Here is a 27,086-nt window from a genome sequence, read left to right as displayed (position 1 = left end):
GAGAGAGAAACAGAGTTGACCTTTTGAGTCTGGTATGCCTCTTCCTCAAAAGTTGTTTTTTACTATTTACTTTGTTCAATCATTAAACTGCCTCAACGCAAATAAATTATCATTATAGGATATTTGTTCAAAACCATCATGGCTCCAAAAATAATGTAATCATTAAATTAATCACTGAACCCCCTCATACAAAAAAATCTAAAACTATATCCCACTGGTTCAAGATTCAAAATGTTAAAATTAGTCCCCAAATTAAAGTAAGTTGCTTTGATAGGAATAGGTTTGCGCTACTCCCATTACAACTTCCCCATTTGCCAACTCACTTTTTCATCCAACTCTGTCTAATAAGACTGGTGTGTAACCTTTATGTATGCCTCCAATTGTTGTTTCTTGTTCATTAGCCCATCTAGAAGGTAACCAATGTGATCAGCTAGCATTAGTGACAGATTTCCTCCAAAGACTCTCAATATCTTTATTGGTTTGCCTCCTTGATTCAAAGCAAAAGGAAATATCTTCCTTTTTGAGACAAAATACTCATAATGCCCTGTGATTTGATTTTCTTTGTCAATATTTGAAGAATTTTTATGAATACCCTGAGTCATGTCTCCCTTTGTACTACATTTTATGGACATACGTTCTCTCTGTACTACCATCACATTATGAATACCTATATCGTTTCCTGATGCTTCCTAGAATTTCTTAGATATTCCCTCTGCTGCGACCAGTCTTTCTTTAACTTCACCATTTTGCTTTGTCATGTCCTGTCTCATTACAAGGGAAACTGTTTAGTTCTTCACATCACTTTCTGATTTCAACCTTTCTCTTTTAGTACTTTGGTGTCTCTCTGTCTATTCTCTAAACTATTACCTCTTTAATCTGCAGATTTTTTTCCCCTCTAAATTCACCAAGATTTCTCAGACAGCATTTTTCATGCTGGCCACCTAGAAGGACAAGGGAGGCAGATACATGGGAACTCAACAATCTAAGAGTTCCCCTCCAAGCAATCACTATCTTGACTTGTAAATATATTGTTGTTCCTTTAGTGTCGCTAGGTCAATATCCTGTTGTAAGCCTACTTGCAACAAATGGACTGCAGCAGTTCAAAAAAGCACTCACCACCACCTTCTCAAGGGCAGATAGCAATGGGCAAAAATTACTGGCCAGTAAATGAAGAACACATCCCACAAATGAAAAATACACTGTTTAAGAAAATTCTAATATAACCTTCTGCATTGCTGAAGTCAGATGTTGCATTAGTTTATTAGTTCTTTTCAATAGTAGGCTCAATACGAGACAAAAGAAGTCGAAGGTCACAGGAGAAAGCTAAAATTCAGCTGGAATAATAAAAAAAATTGATATTGTATTTATAACATCTGTTTCTAGTGTGGAGAAATGTACCATGGGAACTGAGACAAAAAGATTGCTCATGAATTATATATCCTGTTATCTGTATTGCTCTTTGAATTGCCTGAAAATAGTTCATGTCTCTCCTTACATTCTTTTTAAACAGGTTGGCACAGAAATTGACTACATAGGTCGGCAAATTAGTCATAATGAATGAGCATTATTTCAGGTTGCTGTAAATGCAGAATCAAAATATACCAGGAAGCAAGGAGTAGAAACATGAGATACCTTTCAAATATCACATTAAAACATGGAATAAAATACCAAAATTGTATTCCCCTATGTCCAAATGACAGCAAACATTGTTATGAATTGAACCAGTTCTAGATAGAGTCATAGAGATGTACAGCATGGAAACAGATCTTTCGATCCAACTCGGCCATGCTGACCAGATATCCCAACCCAATCTAGTCCCATTTGCCAGCACTTGGCCCATATCCTTCTAAACCCTTTCTATTCAAATATCCATCCCGATGCCTTTTAAATGTTGCAATTGTACCAGCCTCCACCATTTCCTCTGGTAGCTCATTCCACACACACACCATCTTCTGTGTGCAAAAGTTGCCCCTTAGGTCCACTTTATATCTTTCCCCTCTCACCCTAAACCTATCTCTCTAGTTCTGGATTTCCTCACCTCAGGAAAAAGACCTTATCTATTTACCCTAACCATGATTTAATAACCTCTATAAGGTCACCCCTCAGCCTCTGACGCTCCACGGAAAGCAGCCCTAGCCTATTCAACCTCTCCCCTATAGCTCAAATCCTCCAATCATGGTAACATCTTTGGAGGATGTTTAGTTCTTCACATCACTTGCTGATTCCAGCCTTTCTCTTTGAGCCATACTCTTAGAAGACTTAACATCAGCAGAACTTTTCATTTCTAGTAATCACAGAGCCAGTGGAATCCTTCCACTAACAAGGATACAAAAGACAGATGTTTTGTATTGCCTTCATACAGGCAGACTTTATCCACTCTATGTTGCTCTGAATATATTTTCTCTCTCATTTTCAGCCAAACTAACTCCCGCTTGCTTGACAAAAGGTTCAACAAGGGGATGGAATATTTTGGAAACGAAAATAAGGCATTTGAAAATAGCACAGATCAAAGCCATTGCTCCTCCAATGTTTAAAATAAATAGAAATCAATCTAAAAACAGCCAGAATAACTGATGGATTTTAATTTATTTACTGTGATGTAAATGTATTTTTATTTCATTCAGTTCTGGTAGAACAAGAGAATGTGTTTGTATGCCTTGCTGGGTTAATTATCACAGAAAGGGAATTATGCAGTTTACAACAAAACATCTATACTTCTGCTGCTTTTGATTAATTAAGTGGGATATGGAAAGTGTTGAGTCATTGCTAACAGTAAGCATGTCTGTATACCTTTAAGCAATATGTTCATGATATCATCATTATATGACAGCATGTGGCCTAAGTGTATAAGAGTTTCAAATTCCACCTTAACTCAGGCTACTTGAAGCATGATGTGCTGACAAAAGAATACTGCCCTTTATAAACAAATAGCTTGATGTTAGCCCAGATTTGGATGTGCTTGTGAATGTAATATATTATAAGCAATAACATAAGCTTTGCACCCTGTCAGGTACAAATACCTTACAGGGTGCAAAATACACATCAGAAACCCAAAGATATTTGGGTGAAAACAAAGCTTAGAGCTTATGAAGCAATGGTTATCGTCATATGATTATATGGATTTGTGTACTGGAACATAAAACACATTGATGAACTACAACTATGAACAGTAAATGGAGTAAATAAAAAGAATGAAAAACATTCTGAAGATAAGAGATAAGCATATGAGGACTGCCCTCCTACTCCAAGTGTAGGAATTTATTTTTCTTTATGAAGTGGTATTACTTCCATGGAGGCTTCAACTTGAAATGGCTTCTTTGTAGGTAAGAGTCACCTCAGGAACTCAATCAACATGTATGAATGTACCATCAACAATAAATGCAATACTGCACGAGGATGGAAGTTCCTGTGTAGCAATCTGGTTTGCAGACTTGACAGTAGATTGAATGATAACAGGACATTCAGAGTTTATCAGTCCCCCAGTAGTGGGATGTTGATAACAGAATTGTTTTTCATTTCCTGGTGTTTATATGTGTTTATATTCCCCTCTTCAAAAAAATCATACTCCTTCTCGAGTTAATCTCTGTCATTCACGATGGCTTGCTTTTCCATGATAATCTTCGACAAACTTAAACAACTTTGTTTCAACATCATTTTGTCTCTCTAGCGTTTATTTTTCATATTGTTAGAGTCATTACTCATTGATTGCAGCAGAAAATTTTCCTCAGCAAATAATCCACAGTGATCTTCGAGGTGTGAATAGTCCAGTAAAAGAATTTCCTATTCATAGAGCAACTCTTTTTTTTCTGCCAATTGTTTAACAGCAATGGTTGTCTCCATAGAGCACTTGCAGAAATTTTCTTTAATATTTTCTTTTCAGATTCTGAGGCTTGATAGTGCTGTGTTGTGAATGAACAGCTAGTGTTGAGGACTCAGGGAGGCTGCAGAAGCACTAGTCTAGGAAAGCGAGCAAAGAAGTGGCAGATAGAATACAATATGGGAAAGTGTGAGGTTATGCACATTTTGCAGGAAGAATAGAGGCATAGACTATCTCCTAAAAATGGGAAAAGTCTTCGGAAATCTAAAGCACAGAGACCTAAGAGTCCTCATTCAAAATTCTCTTTAGGATAACCTGCAAGTTCAGTTGGCATTTAGGAAGGCAAATTCCATGTTAGCATTCATTTCAAGAAGACTAGAACACAAGAGTAGGGATGTACTGCGAAGGCTCTGTAAGGCTCTGGTCAGACTACATTTGGAATATTGCGAGCAGTTTTGGGTCACATATCTAAGGAAAGATGTGTCAGCCTTGGAGGGGGTTCAGAGTAGTTTCACAAGATGATCCTGGGAATTTAAAGTGCTTGTCATATGAGGAGCTGTTGAGAAATCCGGATCTGTGCTTGATGGAGCTTAGAAAGATGGGTATGGAATCTCATTGAAGCTTACACAATACTGAGAGACCTGGATAGAGTGAAAAAGAAAAAGATATTTCCACTATGAAGAGAGACTGGGTCCCAAGGGTACTTCCTCAGAGCGAACGGATGACCCTTTAGAACTGAAATGAGGAGGAACTACTTCAGCCAGAGTGTAGTGAATCTGTGGAACTCATTGCTGCAGAAGACTGTTGAGGCTGTGTCTTTGAGTGTCTTTAAGAGAGATAGATAAATAGGTTCTCGATCAGGAAGGGTATCAAGGGTCACGGGAGATGGAGTTGAGAAACATATCAGCACTGATCGAATGACAGAGCAGTCTTGTGGGCTGATTGAACTATTTCCAGCTTATGGTTTTTCAGTGTGATGGCTAATAGCTGCACCTTTAGTTAACTGGCTCAGAATGTTTATTTTTTCATGGGGTGTAGGTGTCACCGGGCCAGCATTTATTGCCCAAATTTTACCAGAGGGGAATCTAAGAGTCAATCACATTGTTGTGGGTCTAGAGACACATATAAACCAGACTGGGTAAGGATGGGCAGATTTGCTTCCCTAAATTATATTAGTGAACCAGACGGATTTTTTAAAATTAAAAGCAACAATGGTTACATGGTTGTCCTTCGGCTAGCCTTTTGTTATGTTAAGTTCCAGATTTTTATTGAGTTCAAATTCTACAGGTGCTATGGTCAGATTCGAACCACAGCATGAAAAAATTAGTTTAACAGTATGGATTACTTTTCCAACGACATCACACAACACCACAGCCTCCCCCAAAAAGAATCAGACTTCTCGAACAGTCATTTATTATTAATATTTGCAAGCTCCCTTTGATGTTCAATCTATGTCAAAGCCCTGAGGTCGTCTTCACATGATTAATGATCATTTTCTAATTCCAAAATCCAGAGCTTCTCTGATATTGTCTTGCTTATATAAAATTCTGAATCTTGGCTGGGGATTACCTTCGATTGAATAAGCTCCTCCTCAGCTGATGTCTGTTTAATTGTGTGGGTGTCTACATTTGGTGGCTGTTCATTGCACTTAACCTACAACTTTGGCAAGAAGCCCTGTGTTCCAACCTGCTCCAGAGGTTTGAACAGATTGATTAAAATATACATCGGCAAGTCCTTAAGCCTCCTGCAACTTTCTATTCTGGTCAACTTGGTTCTGTTCATCTCTAATGGATGTTAGGTGCAGCTGATGGCATCTGGGACTACAGGATATCAGTCTCTTTCTGCTTCTCTATATTGTTTTGACCTTCACAACAAGGAGGAATATCGTTATCCGATTGTGGTTACTGCTTTTTTGTACAAGTACAATTAAATAGACAGAAAAAGTGACTTTCTTCAATTGATGTCATTCTTCTCAAAAGAAACTGTTGTTATGATATTGGACCAGACAGCCAAATTTATGTTATAGTCTGGCTAGGGACCAGTAAATTTATTGTTCAAGTAGTCAAAATGTAAGATCCAGGGAACTAACTAAGAGAATAAAGCCACAAGACTCCATCATTTTGAACAAGCAAGAATAAGCTTTACCTTACAATATTAACAGTGATACAGTCTACAAGCCATGTAAAACTTATTTCTAACACCTGGACTTAACATATGATTATTATGGTACATTGTCTGCAATTGAACCAACCCTCCCCCACCCCCTCCACAATGCACTTCAAATAACAGATGCAATCAAGATAGATCTCACGGATATCTGAGTAATTACCCACTCACATGCTGGATTATCAAATCTTATTACATTTCACAAGGAATCACTTTTGTCAGTCAGACCTTGAGTCTCCCTCTTAACAACCACTCTACCATGGACTGCCTCAATGACTGCTCACATTTTGGCCAATCTTTCTCCTTTTCTGGGTCTATGCTTCTGAATCTCTGAAAGACACTGAAATACTCATTCACAGGCATAACTCCCAACTCTTCACCCACAGCTACCACCATCAAGCTAAAACTGTCTATAGGTTTTTCCCTGAACTCCAGAACCACCCAGCAAATATTTCTTGTAGGATTTTCAACCCAACCCCACTTTACTTGAACTTAATTGTTAATGTTTTGGGACTTTATCTGAGCTCCTCCCAGTTTCTACCAGCACAGAGCCAGTCAAACTCCTGCTTTCTCAGCTCACCAGGATTTATCTTTAAGCCCTAATCCAACATTTAGCTGCACTTAATTTCTAGAATTCCCTTCTGAGCTGTAACAGCACAAAGCCATCTAACTGCTCACAATGCCTTACGGAGTCACCCTACACAGAATGTACAGTACAATTAACTGCAGCAAGGAGAAAGTGAAGATTGCAAATGCTGGAGATCAGAGTCAAAAAGTGTCGCACTGAAAAAGTACAGCAGGTCAGGCAGCATCTGAGGAGCAGGAGAGCAAACAGTTTGGGCAGCAATCCTCTCTTGGAATCCACCTCTGTCTTTTACTAATTCTATGTCCTTTGAACTTGACTTAAGTGACCTCTCAGTTGTCCTATCAATTGAAAAATATGTACTCTCCAATGAGGGAAAAGCTGTTGATGTAATATACATGGACTTCCAAAAGGCATTTGATACAGTAGATCACATTTGCCACCTTGCTGAAATTGAGAGACTTGAGTATTCATTTGATCCTAAGAACAATGCCATCAAGGACACCAGGAGGTCAGAATGGGGTGGACAAAGCATAATCCAAAAGAAGTCCTCAATGATGATCTAGGCGGAAGATATTTATTTGATTTCAATGGCTAGTGGGTTGGATGAAGGCTGCAGCAGTAGGAAAGGTAATAGGACAGGATCCTCTAAATTGTTGTTATGGGGGACTTTAACTTTCCTGATATTGATTGGGAAAGCTATAGCTCAAGTTCGTTAGATGGGTCAGTGTTTGTTCAATGTGTGCAGGAGAGTTTCCTGACACAATATGTAGACAGGCCAACAAGAGGTGAGGCCATACTGGATTTGGTTCTGGGTAACGAACCAGGCCAGGTGTTAGAATTAGAGGTAGGTGAGCACTTTGGGGATAGTGACCATAATTCGGTGATTTTTACACTCGTGATGGAGAGGGATAAGTGTGTACTACAGGGCAAGAATTATAGCTGGGGTAAGGGAAATTATGATGCGGTGAGGCATGACTTAGGATGTGTGGCTTGGAAAAGTAGACTCCAAGGCAAGAGTGTAAATGATATGTGGAACTTGTTCAAGGGGCAACTATTGAGTGTCCTTGATAATTATGTACCTGTCAGGCAGGTAGGAAAGGGTCGTGCGAGGGAGCCGTGGTTTAATAAGGAATTGGAATCCCTTGTTAAATGGAAGAGGGCGGCCTATCTCAAGATGAGACGTGAAGGTTCAATTGGGGCGATTGAGAGTTATAGGGTAGCCAGGAAGGACCTGAAGAGAGAGCTAAAAGCAGCAAGGAGGGGACACGAAAGGTCCTTAGTAGATAGGATTAGGGAAAACCCTAAGGCTTTCTATAGGTATGTTAGGAATAAAAGAATGACTAGGGTAGGAATAGGTCCAGTCAAGGATAGTAGGGGGAAGTTGCGTGTGGAGGCGGAAGAGATTGGGGAGACACTGAATGAATACTTTTCTTCAGTATTCACTCAGGAACAGGGCATTGTTGTCGATGAGAATACTGAGGCACAAATAAGTAGAATGGATGGCTTTGAGGTATGTAGAGAAGAGGTGTTGGAAATCCTGGAAAAGGTGAAAATAGATAAGTCCCCTGGGCCTGATGGCATTTATCCTAGGATTCTCTGGGAAGCAAGGGAGGAGATTGCAGAGCCATTGGCCTTGATTTTTATGTCCTCTTTGTCTACAGGAGTAGTCCCAGAAGACTGGAGGATAGCAAATGTGGTTCCCTTGTTCAAAAAGGGGAGTAGGGATAGCCCTAGTAACTATAGGCCGGTGAGTCTCACTTCTGTTGTGGGCAAAGTCTTAGAGAGAATTGTAAGGGATAGGATTTATGCACATCTAGATAGGAATAATGTGATCAAGGATAGTCAGCATGGTTTTGTGAAGGGCAAGTCGTGCCTCACAAACCTTATTGAATTCTTTGAAAAGGTGACGAAGGAGGTTGATGAGGGGAAAGCGGTAGATGTGGTATATATGGATTTTAGTAAGGCGTTCGATAAGGTTCCCCATGGTAGGCTACTGCAGAAAATACGGAGATATGGCATTGAGGGTGAGTTGGAGGTTTGGATTAGGAATTGGCTGGATGGAAGAAGACAGAGGGTAGTAGTTGATGGCAAAGTTTCTTCATGGAGTGCCGTCACTAGCGGTGTTCCGCAAGGATCTGTTTTGGGACCATTGCTGTTTGTCATTTTTATAAATGACCTGGAAGAGGGGTTAGAAGGTTGGGTGAGCAAGTTTGCGGATGACACGAAAGTCGGAGGAGTTGTTGACAGTGAGGAAGCATGTGGCAGGTTACAGCAGGATATAGAGAAGCTGCAGAGCTGGGCAGAAAGGTGGCAGATGGAATTCAATGTAGCTAAGTGCGAGGTGATTCACTTTGGGAAGAATAACAAAAAGATGGGGTACTGGGCTAATGGTCGGATACTTGGTAGTGTGGATGAGCAGAGGGATCTTGGTGTCCATGTACACAGATCTCTGAAAGTTGCCACCCAGGTAAATAGTGCGGTGAGGAAGGCATATGGCGTACTGGCTTTTATTGGTAGAGGAATTGAGTTCCGGAGTCCTGAGGTCATGATGCAGTTGTATAAGACTCTGGTACGGCCGCATCTGGAATATTGTGTGCAGTTTTGGTCGCCATACTATAGGAAGGATGTGGAGGCATTGGAACGGGTGCAGAGGAGGTTTACCAGGATGTTGCCTGGTATGAAAGGAAAATCGTATGAGGAAAGACTGAGGCACTTGGGGCTGTTTTCACTAGAGAAAAGAAGGTTTAGGGGTGACTTGATTGAGGTGTACAAGATGATTAGGGGGTTAGATAGGGTCGACAGTATGAACCTTTTCCCGCGTATTGAGTCGGGTATTACAAGGGGGCATAGCTTTAAATTAAGGGGGGGTAGATATAGGACTGATGTTAGGGGTAGGTTCTTCACTCAGCGAGTCGTTAGTTCATGGAATGCCCTGCCAGTAACAGTGGTGGACTCTCCCTCTTTATGGGCATTTAAGAGGGCATTGGATAGGTATATGGAGGATAGTGGGTTAGTGTAGTTTAGGTGGGCTTGGATCGGCGCAACATCGAGGGCCCAAGGGCCTGTACTGCGCTGTATTCTTCTATGTTCTATGTTCTATGTTCTATAAATTCAAGGCAGGGGTCAAGCAGAGATGTGTCATTGCCAACCATCCTTTTCTCCATCTTCATCACCATCATATTTTATCTTGTTAAGGAGAAGCTTCCCAGTGATGTGGACATTGTCAGAATGGATGGAAAACTTTTCAGACTTAACCGGTTGAAATCCGAGAAAATGACACCCATTTTACTTGTGAAACCTCTGTATGCGGATGATAACGTCATCTCTGTTCTCTCGGAAAAACAAATCTTTGAGTTTCACTTAACACCTTCAGAGAACCATACTAAAGAACTGGTGTCAGCCTCAACCTTAAGAAGACTCATAGCCTTTATCAACTTGCCCTAGGTCATGCTGTGGGGGTCTATTACAATCAACAGAAAAATCCTCTCAAAAGTGAAACATTTCCCCCACCGTTTATCTAAGACTGACATGAATGCAGAGATTTAACACTGTTTCTAATCTGCAAGTATTACCCTTGGATACCTAAAGATGAGGGTCTCAATAAGGGTGATATCTTTGCTGATTCCAAGATCCTTGTGTATAAGGTAGTCATCCTTCTGACTTTTTTTATGCTTCCAAAACTTGGACTATGTAGCAGCCACCATGAAAGGTACCATCAATGCTGTTTGAGATGAATTCTCCACATCAGTTGGGAGGACAGACATCCTGCATCAATATTCTAGAAGGAGACAATAACACTAGTACCAAGGTCACGATTATCCAAAACTAATTCCACTGGACTGACCATGTGCTTAGGATGCCTGTTCCAACTGTTAAAGTTGACAATTTCAAGGAAGACACTCAAATGAGTGGAGGGCATAAAAAGGGTTTCAAAGACACACTGAAGGTTTTCCTCAGGAAATGCAATGTAGATGTCAATGTGTGGGAGACCTTCTTTCAGAAGAAATCAACTTGAAATTCCTGTATAAAGGGACACAATTCTTTGAGAATATAAGTTGGCAAGAGGAAGTACGAAAAAAGACCTGGAGAAAGGAAAGCCTGGAACCTCAAGGTCATAGATCAATTCTACCTCCTGGAAACACCTGCCAAATGTGTGGGTGGAGATTTGGCTCCTGAATCAAATTTATCTGCCATACAAAGACCAAGAGAACTCATAACTAGAAATACAGAATTTCTTAGATGCACACTCATACTTGTTAGTGAGCGATAGCCAGCAATTGAAAAACTTGCAATAAGCTTCTGCCCTACTTCTGCCTTGATAATCTTGGAACTGAGTGTACCCTGCGGGTTACATCCATGTAGTCAGCTCAGTTATGCCACCACCAATCTTCTGTCTCTCTAATGAGAGAGTAGGATTATGGCACCTTTTTATTACACTGGACATTTCCACATCTACATTCCATATGGATCACATTCAAAGGCCAATTCAGAGTGAGATTAAATGTCCACATTCATTTACTAGAATTCTTGTCATTTAGTCATAAACCCACAGTCCATAGATTGCTTCGTCAGCAGATATAGAAACAAAGGCTCATTTTATGGTTTTGCAAATGGGGAGATAGCTATATGAATTGGTACTCACATCCATCCTATGCAAGCTTTCCATAAAGATTTGATAGATTTGATATCCGGTTAAAAACCTATAGTATGAAGAGACACTGAATGATAGACGTAAGTATGAAACAATCCTCACAGGTTGAAAAATCTTACAGGTCCTTCGTAAAATCTCAACACTTATTCAATCACTAGAAATATAGTAAGACATGTAGAAATTGTACACTTCTGCATGCACCAGGGAAATGCCCATCTTTCACTCAATTTACCAAGGCACACAGCAGAAAATAAAACATTGTCAGAGACGTTTCCCCACATTATATTCTCTGACAGGTTTTTGCCCATTCACTTTAACCTATGTCCCTCTGTAGACTGTTTTTGTCATCCTTACTACTTCCCATGTTCTGCTTGTACTTCTCTCAGGAATCAAACTCTACAGACATGTTCATGAGGGGAAGACTGTTGATGTAGAGTACACTGACTGCTAAAAGGCATTTGATGCAGTGCCACACAACAGATTTGTGCACTAGTTGTATGGATACCAAATTGACTGAGGAATAAGGAACAGAGGGTAATGGTCAATGGACATTTTATCAGGCTAGAAAAAGGTTTATAGTGGGTTTCCCAAAAGTATGTATCAGGACTCTTGCTTTTCTTGATATATTAATTACCCAGATCTTGATGTGCAAGGAACAATTTCAAGCATGCAAATGACACAAAACTTGGTAAAGTTTCAAAATTGTGAGAATAGTATAGACCTTCAAAAGGATATTGATACATTGGTGGAGTGGGCACTCAGGTGGAAGACAAAATTCATGGAGAAATAATAGAGAAAAAAGGTTACTATTCTAAATTCACTAAAGATACTCAGACAGCACATTCCAACCCACAACCACTTCCATCTAGAAGGAGAAGATACAGCATACATGGGAACATCACCAACTTTGAATTCCCCTTCAAGTCACTCACCATTCTGACTTGGAAATATATCACCAAGTCAGATATATTCACTGGATCAAAATCCTTGAATTTCTTCCCTAATGGTTTCGTGGGTCAACCCACAGTAGGTGGACTGCAGCAGTTCAAGAAGTCAAGTTACCACCACCTTCTCAAGGGCAACGAGGGACAGGCAATAAATGCTGGTCAGCCAGCGATGCCCACCTCCCACACAATGATTATTTTAAAAATGGTTGTACAGGAGCAGAGAGACTTGTGTGTATATGTACATGAGTCATTAAGGTAGGTCGAGAGAGGTCTTAATAAAAGAATGAAAATTCTAAGCTTCATAGAGTACAAGAGCAGGGAATTTATGATGAGCTTATATAAGACTATGGTTAGCACTCAGCTGGAAAATTATGCACAGAGTCACAGTCCTAAGATCATTGAGTCAAACAGCACTGAAAAAGATACTTCGGTCCAACTCAAATATGCCAACCAGGTTTCCCAAACTAAACTGGTCCCACTGTCTGCATTGCCCCATATCCCTCTAAACCTTTCCCATTCATGTAACTATCCAAATGTCTTTTAAATGCTGTAACTGTAGCTGCATCTGCCATTTCCTTTCGCAGTTCATTCCACATACAAACCACCCTCTGTGTGAAAATGTTGCTCCTCAGATTCCGTTTGTAGTTTTCTCCTCTCACCTTAAAATTATGCTCTCTAGTTTTGAACTCTGCTACCCTCGGGAATAGACTTTTGCTATTCACCATTTCAATGCCCTCATGATTTCATAAAACTCTATAATGTCAGCCCTCAACCTCCCACTAAGTGCCACAGTTTAGGAAGGATGTGTATGAATTGAAAACAGTGCCATAGAGGTTTACATGAATGGTTCTGGAAATGAGACACTTCGGTAATGATGAAAGATTGGAAAAGGCATGACTGTTGGGAGGGTCAAATCCTAAGAGGACATTTGATGATAGAAATTTTCAAAATCATGAGTGGTCTGGTCCAGTGGATAGGGAAAAAAAAAACATTTTCCATTCAAACAGATCAAGAGGACACTGTTTTAAAGAGTTTTGCAAAAGAATTAAATATCAGTGTGATAAAACATCATCATGCAGTGAGTAGGTACAGTCTGGGATGCATTGCCTGGAAGTGTGGTAGAGGCAGTCAAGGGGACACTGGCTGATTTTTAAATAGAAACAATATGATGTGATACAGGGAAAAAGCAGGAGATCAAGTTAAATGCTCAGAGAGCCAGTGCAGACATGCTGGGCTCAATGGCCTCCTTCTGCAATGTAGTAATTCTGTAGTACTGTAGTGAAGACAACAGACTTGCAAAAAGGCCTGGAGATTCACAAGATACAGAATGTTCCTTTTAGAAATCAATACCAACAATAATGCTCCAGGGAAGGAATTCAGAAAGATATAGAGAACCACACAGCCAGCAAAGCAGCAAGAATAAGAGCTTCAGGCTTCAACAAAGACATGACAGAAAAGTAAATGGGGAGAGGCTGAGCAGTTATTAGACCAGGCCATGAAGGAGAAAATATATTGGACCAGCAGAAACGAAGACAGAATTCAAAGGATCCAGAGTTTGAAATTCTTACTGAAAAAAATATTAGTTGTAATCTGGGACAGTCCAGGAAAGAAAAACTTGACATCACCTCGAGACAATGTCACTATCACAAGATCTGGATGTGTCAGCAAGTTACCTATATACTATCGAGACTCTTAAGGAAACCTGTTATTGTAAGTAGTTAAACCGCTTTTAGAAAGGAGGATGATTTTCAGTATGTGCTTGGCTTTTAAGAGGGCTCACCTTTAAGACCTCCATGTGCTGAATGGCTAAGCCATTGTGACTTCGCCTGGCTGTTAATCTGCTGTGGATTAGAAAGCTGCACACACTGAAAACAATTGCTCGCTGTGATGTCAGCTTTATAACTTACAATGTGTTTCACTGTTTAAGTAAATCAATTTAAATAAAGCACTATGATCGATTGATTATTTGACCATTATCATTAACTTGACAATAAGTGAATCGTGGCAGGTTTTATCAAGCATTTTACATTTAACTATGGTAAAAGTAGACATCTCTGGAACCCAACAGACTTAGGTTCCAGCTCTAGGTGATATGATGCCATTATAACATTGCATCTTATGGACATGCTTTGTAGCTAACCTAACAGTAAAATTATGGACATGATTTGTTCCACAGTAGAGATAAACTGGTGCAATGAACACAAACTGTGCTACAATGAGATTCATCTAAATCGAGATGCTGTAGCTGATCATGTGACAGACATCAGTAAGCAAGAAGAGACAACTCTAGAATAAGCATTAACGGAAGAGGTTAACGGAAGAGCATTAACGGAAGAGCAAGAGACACTACAGTAGGGAACTGTATTTGCTCATCTGCCACGGGCAGATATAAATAAAGGAGTTGAAGAGCCTTATGGAGAGATAAGGAGTAAACAGCCTTACAGGCAGATACCCAAAGCCCAAGATATTCCACATTAGTATCTCAGTGTGCAGATAGTAGCATAAACATGCAGCACAAGATAAAACACCCGACATCTTCAGATATCAGCTGGGAAGAATGACATAATAAGAATTTGTTTTAGACAAGAAGCAACACTAAAACAAAAGCTCCAAAAAATATACTTGCGATAAATCGATGAATGAATTTGATGACTGGGTCAAATATCTCACATGCATAAAGATATAAGGAATAAGAGTTTGAGAAAGACCAATCAAGTGTGAGCTGGATGGTGTCAAGAGTAATGTGTAACAAGGTGGAACTGAAATGACAAAAATCACCTAAACTGTGCAAAACTCACAATAATGTAGTGAATTCATTCATCTCCATTGCCTCTGCTGAGTTAATAGATGGGAATTTAGTAATAGCTGTGCATTCAGCTTAACTTTCATAGATTTCTCTCTCTTGTATTTTTGTACAAAAGTTAAACTTTAACATTAAAACTTGGTTGCCACTTTGGAACTAACAAAGAGGCATTACATAGTTCAACAATAGCAAACTAAAAGAAAACAAATGCAGATGTTTACACTGGAATGAGTTTACAATGCCTTCAGAAACAGATTGTGTGTAGCAGACCATTATTATTATCCAACATAGAGATAATCTATGTTGTGAACTATTCCTTAGTAACTGGACAAAATACTAACAGCCAGGGAATGCAAGGCATTGCAACATGCAAGAGAATGAAAAGGTGCTGATCTTCTATTTCACTGCTGCTCATTCTGATTACAACCCATTTACAATACTGGCATACCAGTAAAAGCTGTGATTTTTAAAATCAATAACAGTTAACAGATTTTGTCCAGCATATAGATCTCTCTCTTGAATATGTTTCACGCATTTAAAAGAATCCCCAATTGTTAAATTAAGCTGGCCAGAAATGACATGCATGATTTCTGATAACATGTATAAAGAGGCCTGGCATGTCCTGCTCAAGAGGTACCTGTGCTGCTGGCCCAGTCAGATCCAGCAAGTTTTGGGCTATTGCCTAAATGTAAATAATGTGTTGTTCCCATGAAAAAAAAGTGCAATCTGTTAGTCATTGAACTTTTTCTGGAATGTTAATGATGCATTTTTGCCAGAAGTATCACATGAATCATAAAACTCCTGCCAAACAGGTGGAATAGCAATGATGGAAGAAGGGATTTCTGTAGAGTGAACATAACTCAAGGATTCAAGAATTGTTTTCATAAATTGAAAAGCTGTTGATCACCACTTCCTAGCTGTGAAACTATTTTGGTTGTTTTTACTTACTCATCTATACTAAACATTGCAAAAGACCTTAGATGAACTTTTGAGCTTGTAATGTTGGACTCCACTTGATCTGATTAGATTAGGTTTAGATTAGGTTCCTTGCAGTATAGGAACAGGCCCTTCAGCCCAACAAGTCCACACTGACCCTCCGAAGAGTAACACACTGAGATCCATTCCCCTACCCTATATTTACCCCTGACTAATGTACCTAACACTACGGGCAATTTAGCATGGCCAGTTCACCTAACCTGCACATCTTTGGATTGTATATAATTTATATATAAAATATATAATTTCTCCAGACATTATATACTATTCCTTTAAAAACTGATCATACATTTCTGTTAAGGTGTTGGGAATTTCTCACTGGTGTTAATACCCAGTGGTGTAGTTATGAGGTTTATAAGAAAGACTATTAAGTCTTAGGCTGAGTCAATAAAACTTGTGTTAAAGTGAAGGGAGTAATTTGACTGTGCTGAATCTGCCTGACAAGACACCTGGCTTCGTTAAGGAACTGGCTGAACAAAGTTTGAAGCTCTCATACCTGGTATGGAAGAGCGAGGGCAGTTATGTTCAACTGACTTGCTGGCACCAAGATTTTGGGGAAAAGAAACGAGAGAGAAGAAAAGACAATCTGTTGGTTGGTTAGCAGCAAAACGAGGCTGCATGTTCTTTGTGAGCTGGAAGCTGGACACAGGAAGGAAATGGTCTCTTACTCAATCTACACTGCAATCTAAGCAGTCTGGAAGATGCATGACTCGGGGAAGAAGCATATTGGCTTTACTGTTGGTAGTGAATTTGAGAAACAGTCCAAAAACTGAGGCTAGTACCTCGGGTTACTCAAAGATGCTATTTGGTAAAATGAAAAAATGTGAACCCAATGGGAACTGGAAACGACTGTTTACTACATGGGCTTAATTCCTTTGGATGTGAATTGTATGATTTTGCAGTCTGATGTATAGGTTGTTTAAAAAATAATGTTTAATGAATAGTTTTCTTTTAGTCATTGTTAAAGTGAAAGTCATAAAACCTGCCAGCTATTAACTGAAGGTTCATTTTTTTCTTCAGGTTATCAAGCTCCACTCAGAATGCAACAATGGACAACTGGCAATGCCTCGGTCCCTTAGCAACAAACTGCCAATTCTGCTTCATCCTGCAAATTGTGAAACCACCATAATCAGCCTTATGATGAAAGCTTACAGTCAGACTATTACCTACTGTGATCAAGAGCACCTAGACATTGATTATATGGAATTATTTACAGTTAATTTAAATAGCACTGATCCCATTTTGTTCAGAGTGTTTTGATGAATGATCACTTTTCCTTCTAATAGATGTTTGCTTCCCAGGAGAATTGACTGCCTTGTTTTACTCATCCTTCACATTTTATAAATCACCTCTTGTTGGGCTAAGTTGAACTAACACTTAAACATCTCTTGAACTTATGTTTTTCTTCACTCAGCAGCCGATTCTCACACCAAGCACGTCCACTGCACTGTTCCCCTGGTTTTACTCATTATCGTTTTGCAGTTCCCACAGTTTCACTCTGTTTAGTTATTTGTTTTCTTTCAAACTACTCTCCATTATTCTGTCAGTCAGTCCAATTGGATACTTTCTAATCAATCTGATCACATGCTCTGGAGAAAGTGTGACTGGAACCTGGGTCATCTGGTCCAGAGTTAGAGACACTACCATTCTGCCACAAGAAAACATCAAATGTGTCAATCTACATATTACCTAATCAGCTTGTCCAGATGTGTTAAGACATGTCTCTAGAGGTGGGACTTGAGACCAGGCCACCTGGCTCAAAGTTAGGGGCACTACCACCCTATCACAATGGACCTTGTCAATGGAATGAAACCACTGGTATGCACTGCTAACAGCTGGGGGAAATTTGCATCTCTGGGCCTCCAGAATCAGCCTTCTGCTACCTCAAGAGGCTTGACTGTTAATTTTCTTCTGAGGTATTTTAATTTCATTGAACTTTGTCTGCAGAGCTCCTGCTGAATGGCAGTATGATTGCAATAATTGACCCCTGCAACTTGCTGTTCTAAAGAGTGAGTTGGCCTAGGTTCCTCATCCTGAATGATCTCTGCTGGCAATAATGTCTGGATATTGGATGAAGAGGAGATTAGAATAAGCTGAGAAAAAAATCTGAATGCGTTGACATTATTCAGAATGTAGAAGGGTCCCAGAGTGTGGTGCTGGAAAAGCACAGCTGGTCAGGCAGCATCCGAGGAGCAAGAGATTTGATCAGGATTCCTGATGAAGAGCTTATGCTTGAAACATCGACTCTCCTGATCTTCGGATGTTGCCTAATAGGATGTGCTTTACTAGCACCACACATTTTGACTCTGATCTCCAGCATCTGCAGTCCTCACTTTCTCGTAGTAAGGTCCCAGTCTAAAATAGCAACTGACAGTGTTCGGAAAACTGTTTTGGAGAGCATAGGCAAGGTAGTGCAATGCTGTTATTTAAACAATATGGTTTATGTCTTTAAAAATGGTGTGGCTCTGGTGTCACTCGTAAGGCATGGTTACTGAGGTGTGTACATTCAAGGTGCACGATCATATTTTTCAGCCTCTTCAGTCAATTGATAAGATCATGGCTAACCTGATTGGAACCTCAAATCTGCATTTCTGCCTTCTCCAGATAACCTTTCAATCCCATTGATTAACAAGGATCCATCTTCTTCTACCTTAAAAATGCTTAAGGATCTTCCTCCAACACGGTCTCAAGAAATGATTTACAAAGAATATGAACCCACTAAGAAGAAGAATCACTTAATGTCTGTTTGAAACAGATGACTCTTGATTTTTAAACAATGATCATAGTTCCATATTCTTCCAGAGAGGAAACCCACCCTGTCAAGGCACCTCTGAATCTTACATGTTTCAGTGCTTTGAAATTCTGGTCATGGCATTAATCAATCCAGCCTCCCTACTACTCTTGACCCACTCTAACTTGCCTATCAGAGCAACAGATCCATGTCAAATGCCATATCACTTGCCCTTCACTCCTCCCTAGAACCTTTTGACACCAAGAAAAGCTACATAAGAATCCTACTCATTGACTACAATTCAGCATTCGACACTATTATCCCCTCGAGACTGATTACTAAACTTAGTGATCTCGGACTAAGCCTCTACAATTTGATCCTCAGTTTCCTGACCCACAGGCCATAATCAGTGAAGATTGACGACAATATTTCAACCTCACTAACATTCAACACCCCCCTCCCCCCACCAGGGGTGTGTACTCAGCCCCCTACTGTACTCACTGTATACCCATGACTGCATTGCCAAATACCAGACTAATGCCATTTACAAATTCGCTGATGACACCACCATAGTCAGTCAAAATTCAGATGGCGATGAAACAGACTACAGACCGGAGGTGGAAAACCTGGAAAAATGGTGCACTGAGAACAACCTAGTTCTCAATGCCAGCAAAACCAAGGAACTCATTATTGAGTTTCGGCAGGATGTTACTCATGCCCCCCTACACATTAACAGCACAGAGGTGGAACGAGTGGATAGTGTGAAGCTCCTGGGAGTGGTCATCCACAACAAGCTTTCCTGGACTCATGTGGATGCACTGGTTACAAAAGCCCAACAATGTCTCTTCTTCCACAGGCAGCTGAGGAAATTTGGCATGATGGCAGATACCCTTGCCAATTTTTATAGGTGCATCATCGAGAGCATTCTGTCTGGATGTATCACTACCTGGTATGGCAACTGTACCATTCAAGATCAGAGGCTGTTACAGAGAGTGGTGAACTCGACCCGGACAATCACAAAGCCCAACCTCCCTTCTATAGAGTTCCATCCACAGGCCCACTGTCAAGGAAACTCTGCCAGCATTCTCAAAGATCCATCCCACCCTGGCAATATTTTTCGACAGCCTCTACCATCCGGGAGAAGGTACAGAATCTTGAACACACGCACCAGTCGGTTTTGAAACAGTTTCTACCCTACTGTTGTTAGAATACTGAATGGACTCACAAACTCTTAACATTTGCCTGTACCTGTGTTTTTGTTTTTGCTGCTTTTTACCTATTATTTACTTATCTATGCTACTTAAGTATGTGATCTTCCTGCATTGCTCGCAAGGCAAAGCTTTTCACTGTGCCCCGATACATGTGACAATAAATTCAATTTAATTCAATTCAATTTCAGTCTGATGTTTTTTAGAGTTAGGGACTGCAGCAAAATCCTAGAAAATGAGACAGGGTTGAATTTTTCCTTAACAATGACTCCACATGAGCAACAATAACCACTGATAGTGCCATTGCTACAATAACAAGTAACTTTCCTTTAGATACCAAATCAATTCATTAATTATTGCACCAAACACTAATGTACACAAATTATTTCAGGTTTTTGCATAATTATGGCCAGAAGCATGTACAACAGCAATATTGAACTGTGTTCCTTTATTGCTGTTTACCACTGCTCAGTTGTCTCTCATGTAATGTCTTATGCTGAAAATAGTTTAATTTGGCAGTTTATTTAAAGCACTTGTTTTTCTATATGCAGCAGGAGTACAACTGCTTCACAAGGCTGCTCAGCTATCCCTCTCTCTTAGCTGCATAGAAGAAAAAGTATAACAATTTCTGCTCCTGAATGATAAGTTCATGATTGATTACATAACAAAACTCAAAGATCTTGGTATCAGTGTTATTGATCACAAAGCTACTCTTCACACTAATGATCACATCATTGAACTAGGATTTGCAAGTATGTGACTGCTTAATGTTTTACAATTTACAATTCTCCAGAGACAGATTAACATTCTTGACCATTATTTGACCATTTAAGTGGCTGCTAAAACACAAGAAGTACAAAGTAAGTATTATTGGCCAGGTTTCTGGCAGGAAGAGAATAATTATTATGCCAGTAGAAAGCCCATCAGGCCCTGGTACGTATAGCATTCTTGGTAAATTATCAGTCAGAATTGTCACTATGTATTTAATTGTCAAGACTGGATCAGGAATTGGGAGAATGAGTAGCAAGTCATCTGGTGAAATGCACAGAGCACAGAATAGGAACAGGCCCTTCAACCCATTATGTCAGCGCTGATCATGGTGCCATCCTAAATTAATCCAATCTGCCTGTTCATTCCTCTATTCCCTACCTGTTCATGTGTTTGCCTAAATGCCTCTTAAATGTTGTTACCATGTCTGCTTCTACCACTTCCCCTAGCAGCACAATCCTGGCACCTACCACCCGCTGTGTAAACAACTTGCCTTGTACATCTCCTTTAAACCTTCTCCCTCTCACCTTAAACATATGCCCCCCCTGGATTTGACATTTTCACTCTGGGAAAAAGACTCCAACTATTCACCCTATCCATGCCTCTAACAAATGTAAACACATCTAACAGGTTGCCGCATGGTCTCTGACACTGTAGTGGAAACAATCCATGCTTATCCAAACCCTCCTTATAGCCAATACACTCCAATCCAGGCAACATTCTGATATACTTCTTTTGCACCTCTCCAAAGCCTCCACACCCTGTCTATTGTGTGGCTACTAGAACTGCACGCAATATTCCAAATGTGGCTATCACTATCTGACCTTTTGTACCATGTTAAATAGGATAGACCTTTCAGCTGTTCTAACACAATTTTAATTGGAAAGCATGAATTTACCATTTCAATGCCGAGATACCTCTGGCTAAATGAGTAATTCCTATCAGCAAACAATAGCCTATATTACTTTATTTGCTATGTTACTGAAGTAGTATTCTGTTGCTTTTAAAATTATAAGGATGTTTTCTGCGCCACTGCACTGATTAAATAATTGTACCTCACAATGAACATGAACTAAAACCTGAAGAGAAAAATAACAAATAATGATTATTGTTAAGTGCTTAAGTCATTCAAGAATGTAAGTAATGAGCTATTGTGCCTTGACAAATTCTATTTCCTATCATAAAATAGGGAAAAAGAAATAACCTCACAGAGCTACATCTGTGCTGTGAATGACATTAACATATAAAGGGAACATTTAACAACAAAATACAGTTTTAATGTCTTGGCCTAAAAGGATGCCTCACGGACAAAACTAATTTATATTCCTTTTGACATTCATCAAAGGTAATAGAATTTAAAGATTCAGGTATTTGTTGCCATCCATTTAGTCTTTATGCAATCTCTTGTTTGTCATTCGAGGTGAAAGTGACCATATTCATCAACTGCAGTATTTGATGGAGTTGTGATGTGTACATACGTGACTGCTATGTCCAATTTGCATCTGAAAGATTCACTACAAATAGGACAGGACACCAAAGGCAATTGCATTGTGGATGAATTACTGACTAAAGATTTACAAGAATACAAGAACACAAGAATTACAAAGACTAAGCTATTCAATCCAAAAGTGTGGCGCTGGAAAAGCACAGCAGGTCAGGCAGCATCTGAGGAGCAGGTGAGTCAATGTTTTGGGTTTAATCCCTTCATCAGGAATTACTCTCCTGCTCCTTGGATGCTGCCTGACCTGCTGAATACTTTTTGACTCTGATCTCCAGCATCTGCAGTCCTCAATTTCTCCTAGGCTAGTCAGCCCCTGCATTTGCTCTGCCATAATGGCTGTTCGAATTGAGTCTTAACTCCACTTTCCTGCATAACCCTTGAGTCTACTGTTGATGGGAAATATATCTAACTCAGCCTTAAATGGTCAATGTTTCGGACTTCACTGCTTTCAAGGGAAAACATCCTTTCAGTCGCAATCCTGGCTAATCCACTCTGCTTGTGTTTACTTCCTGTGTCTGAATGTACTTGCTTTCAAAGCAGCTGCATTGTGTGCAGTTATCCTGCGTGAGCAACCAATAGCAAAAATCAATATCAAACTTCGAAATGAAGCCTTCAGAGTGCCTTTGTGGCATTTTGTACAACTTCCATGAGAACGAAGCCGCATACTCAAGCACTCACTTTGATAAGTGTCAGGCATTTTTGTTACGTGATTAGCCCGACACAAGTTAAAATGATCTTAATTTGATCTGGATGGGTGGCACGCCAACTTGAATGAACACCTCAGCAGCTGGTATTTTGTTCTGTCATCTGGGATTCAAAAGCTTTCAAAAGCAGCTTAATTGAAAGTTACTGATTTCCTTTTCTTAGCGCTGGTCCATTCAAAAACGCAGATGCAAAAAATGGAGTACAGGACAATTACTCTATAAATTCAGTTTGGTAAGCAGCTTTATTCTTTTTCATTCTCCGATTAATTGTTGAAATCTTCTTAAGATTATACTTGCTTTAGCAGTTCGGGCAGGAATTTTGTCATCAATATACACAGCTCAAAAGAATGTGCTGCTGGCATAAGTGAACTTATCTATTGCTGACATATTCTGACCATGAACTGAAACCTTGGAATCAAGACAGGGCTTTCCTGGAACAGGCTGGTACATTGCTTCAGTTTTCTGTGAGCAGATCATAAGGCGTAAGTTGTTATATGTATTGGAGGACAGGTCCACGTTATACTGCATGACCAGCTCTGAACCGACAGCTACTGTTAAGTCAGCAGCAGACAGAGAAGTGTGCAGCATGTCCTTAGGAATCTTGAGCTTTACTATGATTGGTCTCAAATTATGCAGCTTCCCATCTATGCAATATCTGATCCCAATGCCAGGATCATCATAATGGGAAAGCACCTGACAAGACAGGGAAAAAAAACATGCAGCCCTGCTGAATTCCATGAGCGATTTGGAGTCATTCAGAATGTTCTCCACACATAACATGCAAGCATGGCATCATGGATCTTTTGAACCATTTAAAAGGATTTCTCAAGGCAGTCAAATTTCTCCCTTACCTTCCAAAGACCGTCATGGCTACTGTGCCAAAGGCCTTCTCAGGTCAATAAACATGCCATTTTTTTTTCTCAAGTTGTTTAATTACAATAACCATGACCCTTTCTGAAACCACACTGATACCCCTGTAGCTGACCAGTTCTCTGGTCCAGATGTTGCAATAAGCAGTTTAGAACGACTCTAGTAAATTTTTTGCCTATGATAAAGAGGATTAGATTCCTCTATGGTTGCAGCACATTTAAGGAGACCCTTTCTGCTTTCTGCAGAAAAAAGCTTCTTGTTTTTTTTTCTAAATAGTCTAGTCATAATTTTAATAGTGTTCTTGATTCCCCATTAGCTTTCTATCCTTTTGAATCATTTGATAACTTCAAGGATGTTGATGAGTTCATTTCTAGCTGTGACCTCAAGAGAACATAAACACATGTATGCAGCCTTTCCTTAATAATTAAAACCTGTTATAATTCTGGTATTATCTGTTCAGTACTCCTTCCATGGCCAATGTCAATTTCCAGAAATTTGACCTAAAGTTGAATGTCAACTGCCAAAATAAGATCTTGCCAAACTCAATCCCATATGTGAAAGGATAGAAATGTGAGGTACTGATACAAATCTATTCCTTTCACATTTCAGGCCCTCAACAAAGTACTTAAATTGTGAAATTTATTAGTTTCTCGGTGCCTGTAGTGTAGGTATAGTGTATTGATCTATAATATTAATATAATTTTAATTCAACTTTCTCGTCCCTCGAAAATCCCAATCGCTTGCTGAATTTGTTTGCCAATTTTTGTCACTGCATGACTCTATGCTTCATGATTTTAACCTGAGTATATAGTTTATATATGATTTTTCCAATGCAAGTCACACTAATTCAGCCTTTGGGCCGTAACTATGTTTCTTGAATAATGTACTCTTACCATTATTATTACTACCAAGGCTCTGAGAACTGAAGCTTCATTTTGAATTCCAATCATCTAAAGAGAAAAAGAAACATTTCATAAGCCTTTATGATGCTTTTTATATCTGTGCACTTGTGTATAGTGACTTGTGCCTGTGACTTATGTCTTAAATCCTTTTGCTCCTCCATAGCACTTAGATTTTTATCATGAAGAGAACAGTTCAAAATTTATTACTCAGGGCCAGTGAATGACTTTACACTTGCCCAAATTGAACTCTAATTGATTCAGTTAACCTGACTGTGTCACTATTCACATCTACACAACTTAATATGCCTTCTAACTTTGTTGTTTGTAATCTAAGATTTTTTTTCAGATAATAAAGTAATTTGCTAAGCAGGGTACCATTGTGATAACTATAATCATAAGATGAAAAATTTCAAGCACAACTATTTAAACCCCATATAAATCTTCCTAATTTTTTCTAGGAACTTTCATGATAATACTCAATTCTCATAAAATACTATTTTGATGTTATAGCCGTTTTGTTGAGTTGTTATCAGTATGGTCTTGGACAGTGTGATTGACAGCCTCAATTGGAATGTAAAGATTATTACAGTAATAAAGTAAGGGCTGATTGCAAAAAGCACTCTTAACATGTACTAAGAGGCCTCTCCAAGTGTAATCCTGTGGAGCAAAACTTAGAATCCATGCCCAGCAATGGACTTGGAAATTGGAGAGCACAACATTGGATCGGGAGGTCCCATTGGATAGATGGGGACTCTGTACACTTTAAATGCCATGCTTTGAAACTTTTGTGGACAGAGACCTCCAGGTGATCAATTAATGAGAAAGTCTGGCCAAATGAACTGATCCATGTCATAAATTTACATATTTCAGCACAGATCTACAGGTAGATTGTGAACATAAATGTACTGACATAAATTGAAGATATGGTGCATACTGCTCCCACTAAGATGGGACAACAATATCTGAAGATTCAAGATAAATCAAATGAATGAATACAACAGCCTCCAAAACAAAATGCAAGAAATTAAAGGTTCTCCAGCTCAGATGTATTCCACAGGTTGTAATGCACCAGATCTTTAATTATTGTCAGTGCATTGACATTCACAACCAACCTGTAGATCATTGCTGATTACTTCTAGTAGTTGATTAGATTGGACTTTCTCATTCACTAACTTGTTCACTTCCTTAATTGTGTTACCTGAAGATCCCTTTTTGCTTGATGAAAATTCTATTACAGTTATTGTGAAGTTTCCTTTGGAAGGTAAGGCTGCCAGTTATTCTACATGAAACTGTTCCTTCCTAGTCATCTCAGCACTAGCTTGAATTTGTCATAACTGGCTGGTCTTTGTGTTCTGTTACAATCTGACTCAATTAAGTTGCAGATGCTTCCATTGCCTTGAGTTGGGTATGGTATTTGGTGCTGCCTGTTTGTTTGCCTTTCTTCTCAAAGTTTGTGGGCACTTGGAATCTGAACTCTCATTAGTGTTAGTAGCTTCTTGCTTCCTCAATTAGATTGAGATCAATACATCCTTTTCTACTCATGAATAAAAATTCCACATTATGCAGTACATACAGGTTTTCAAGCATTTGGTGCTCTTTTGTTGGCCAGTCCCTTGTAGGTCACACTTTCAGTTTTATTTGGGACTATCCCTGAACCATGAAGTCAAATGTTTGTGGGCTATAAACAAGGTGTTAGGTGAAAGTGAGGACTGCAGATGCTGGAGATCAGAGTCAAGAATGTGGTGCTGGAAAAGCACAGCAGGTCAGGCAACATCCCTTCATCAGGAAGGGCTTTTACCTGAAACATCGACTCTCCTGCTCCTCGAATGCTGCCTGACCAACTGTGCTTTTCCAGCATCACACTCTTGACTTGTCAACCAAGACTTGTTATCTGATAATGTTGTGACACTATCGTCCATGTCCAGCTCAAAAATTCCTCCTGTTGGATTAAACTTATTGCTTCTGGATCTCTGCTTCATTCACCATCTGTATGACTTTCTCTACAGTCAGTTCTTCTTTGTACTGAAATAATGTTGTCAAAAACTCATCAGTAATGCTTACACCAATTCTTATCAAGTCTGACTTCTGAATCTCAATTAATTTGTAAAGAACATTAATAAAAACATTCACAGATTCTTCTGAACGCTGTAATTTTTTGCTGAATCTTGTTCTTTCACAAATTTTATTCTCTCTGTTGGTGAAATAATTGTCAAAAAGTTTCAGTACCTCTGAATATGTTTGTTGCTTCTTTTACATCTTCACAAACAAAAATGTTATCTGCTATATTTCCAGTTGTGTACTTATTCAGCTTCTGACTTAGTATCCAGTTCAGAAATTATTTTATATGTCAAGATTTGTGTTTTCCAGGGTGTGTAGTTGAACAATTTGGCCCATCTCTGAACTAAGTCTTCCAAAACAAAGAAAATCCTGTATTGA

The sequence above is a fragment of the Chiloscyllium plagiosum genome, unplaced genomic scaffold (genome assembly GCF_037043375.1).
Source record: "Chiloscyllium plagiosum isolate Xiang-an unplaced genomic scaffold, Cpla_swu_hap1 HiC_scaffold_15, whole genome shotgun sequence".
Taxonomy (NCBI): Eukaryota; Metazoa; Chordata; class Chondrichthyes; order Orectolobiformes; family Hemiscylliidae; genus Chiloscyllium; species Chiloscyllium plagiosum.
The sequence above is the reverse complement of the archived record's forward strand: the minus strand, read 5'-3'. Positions refer to the sequence as shown.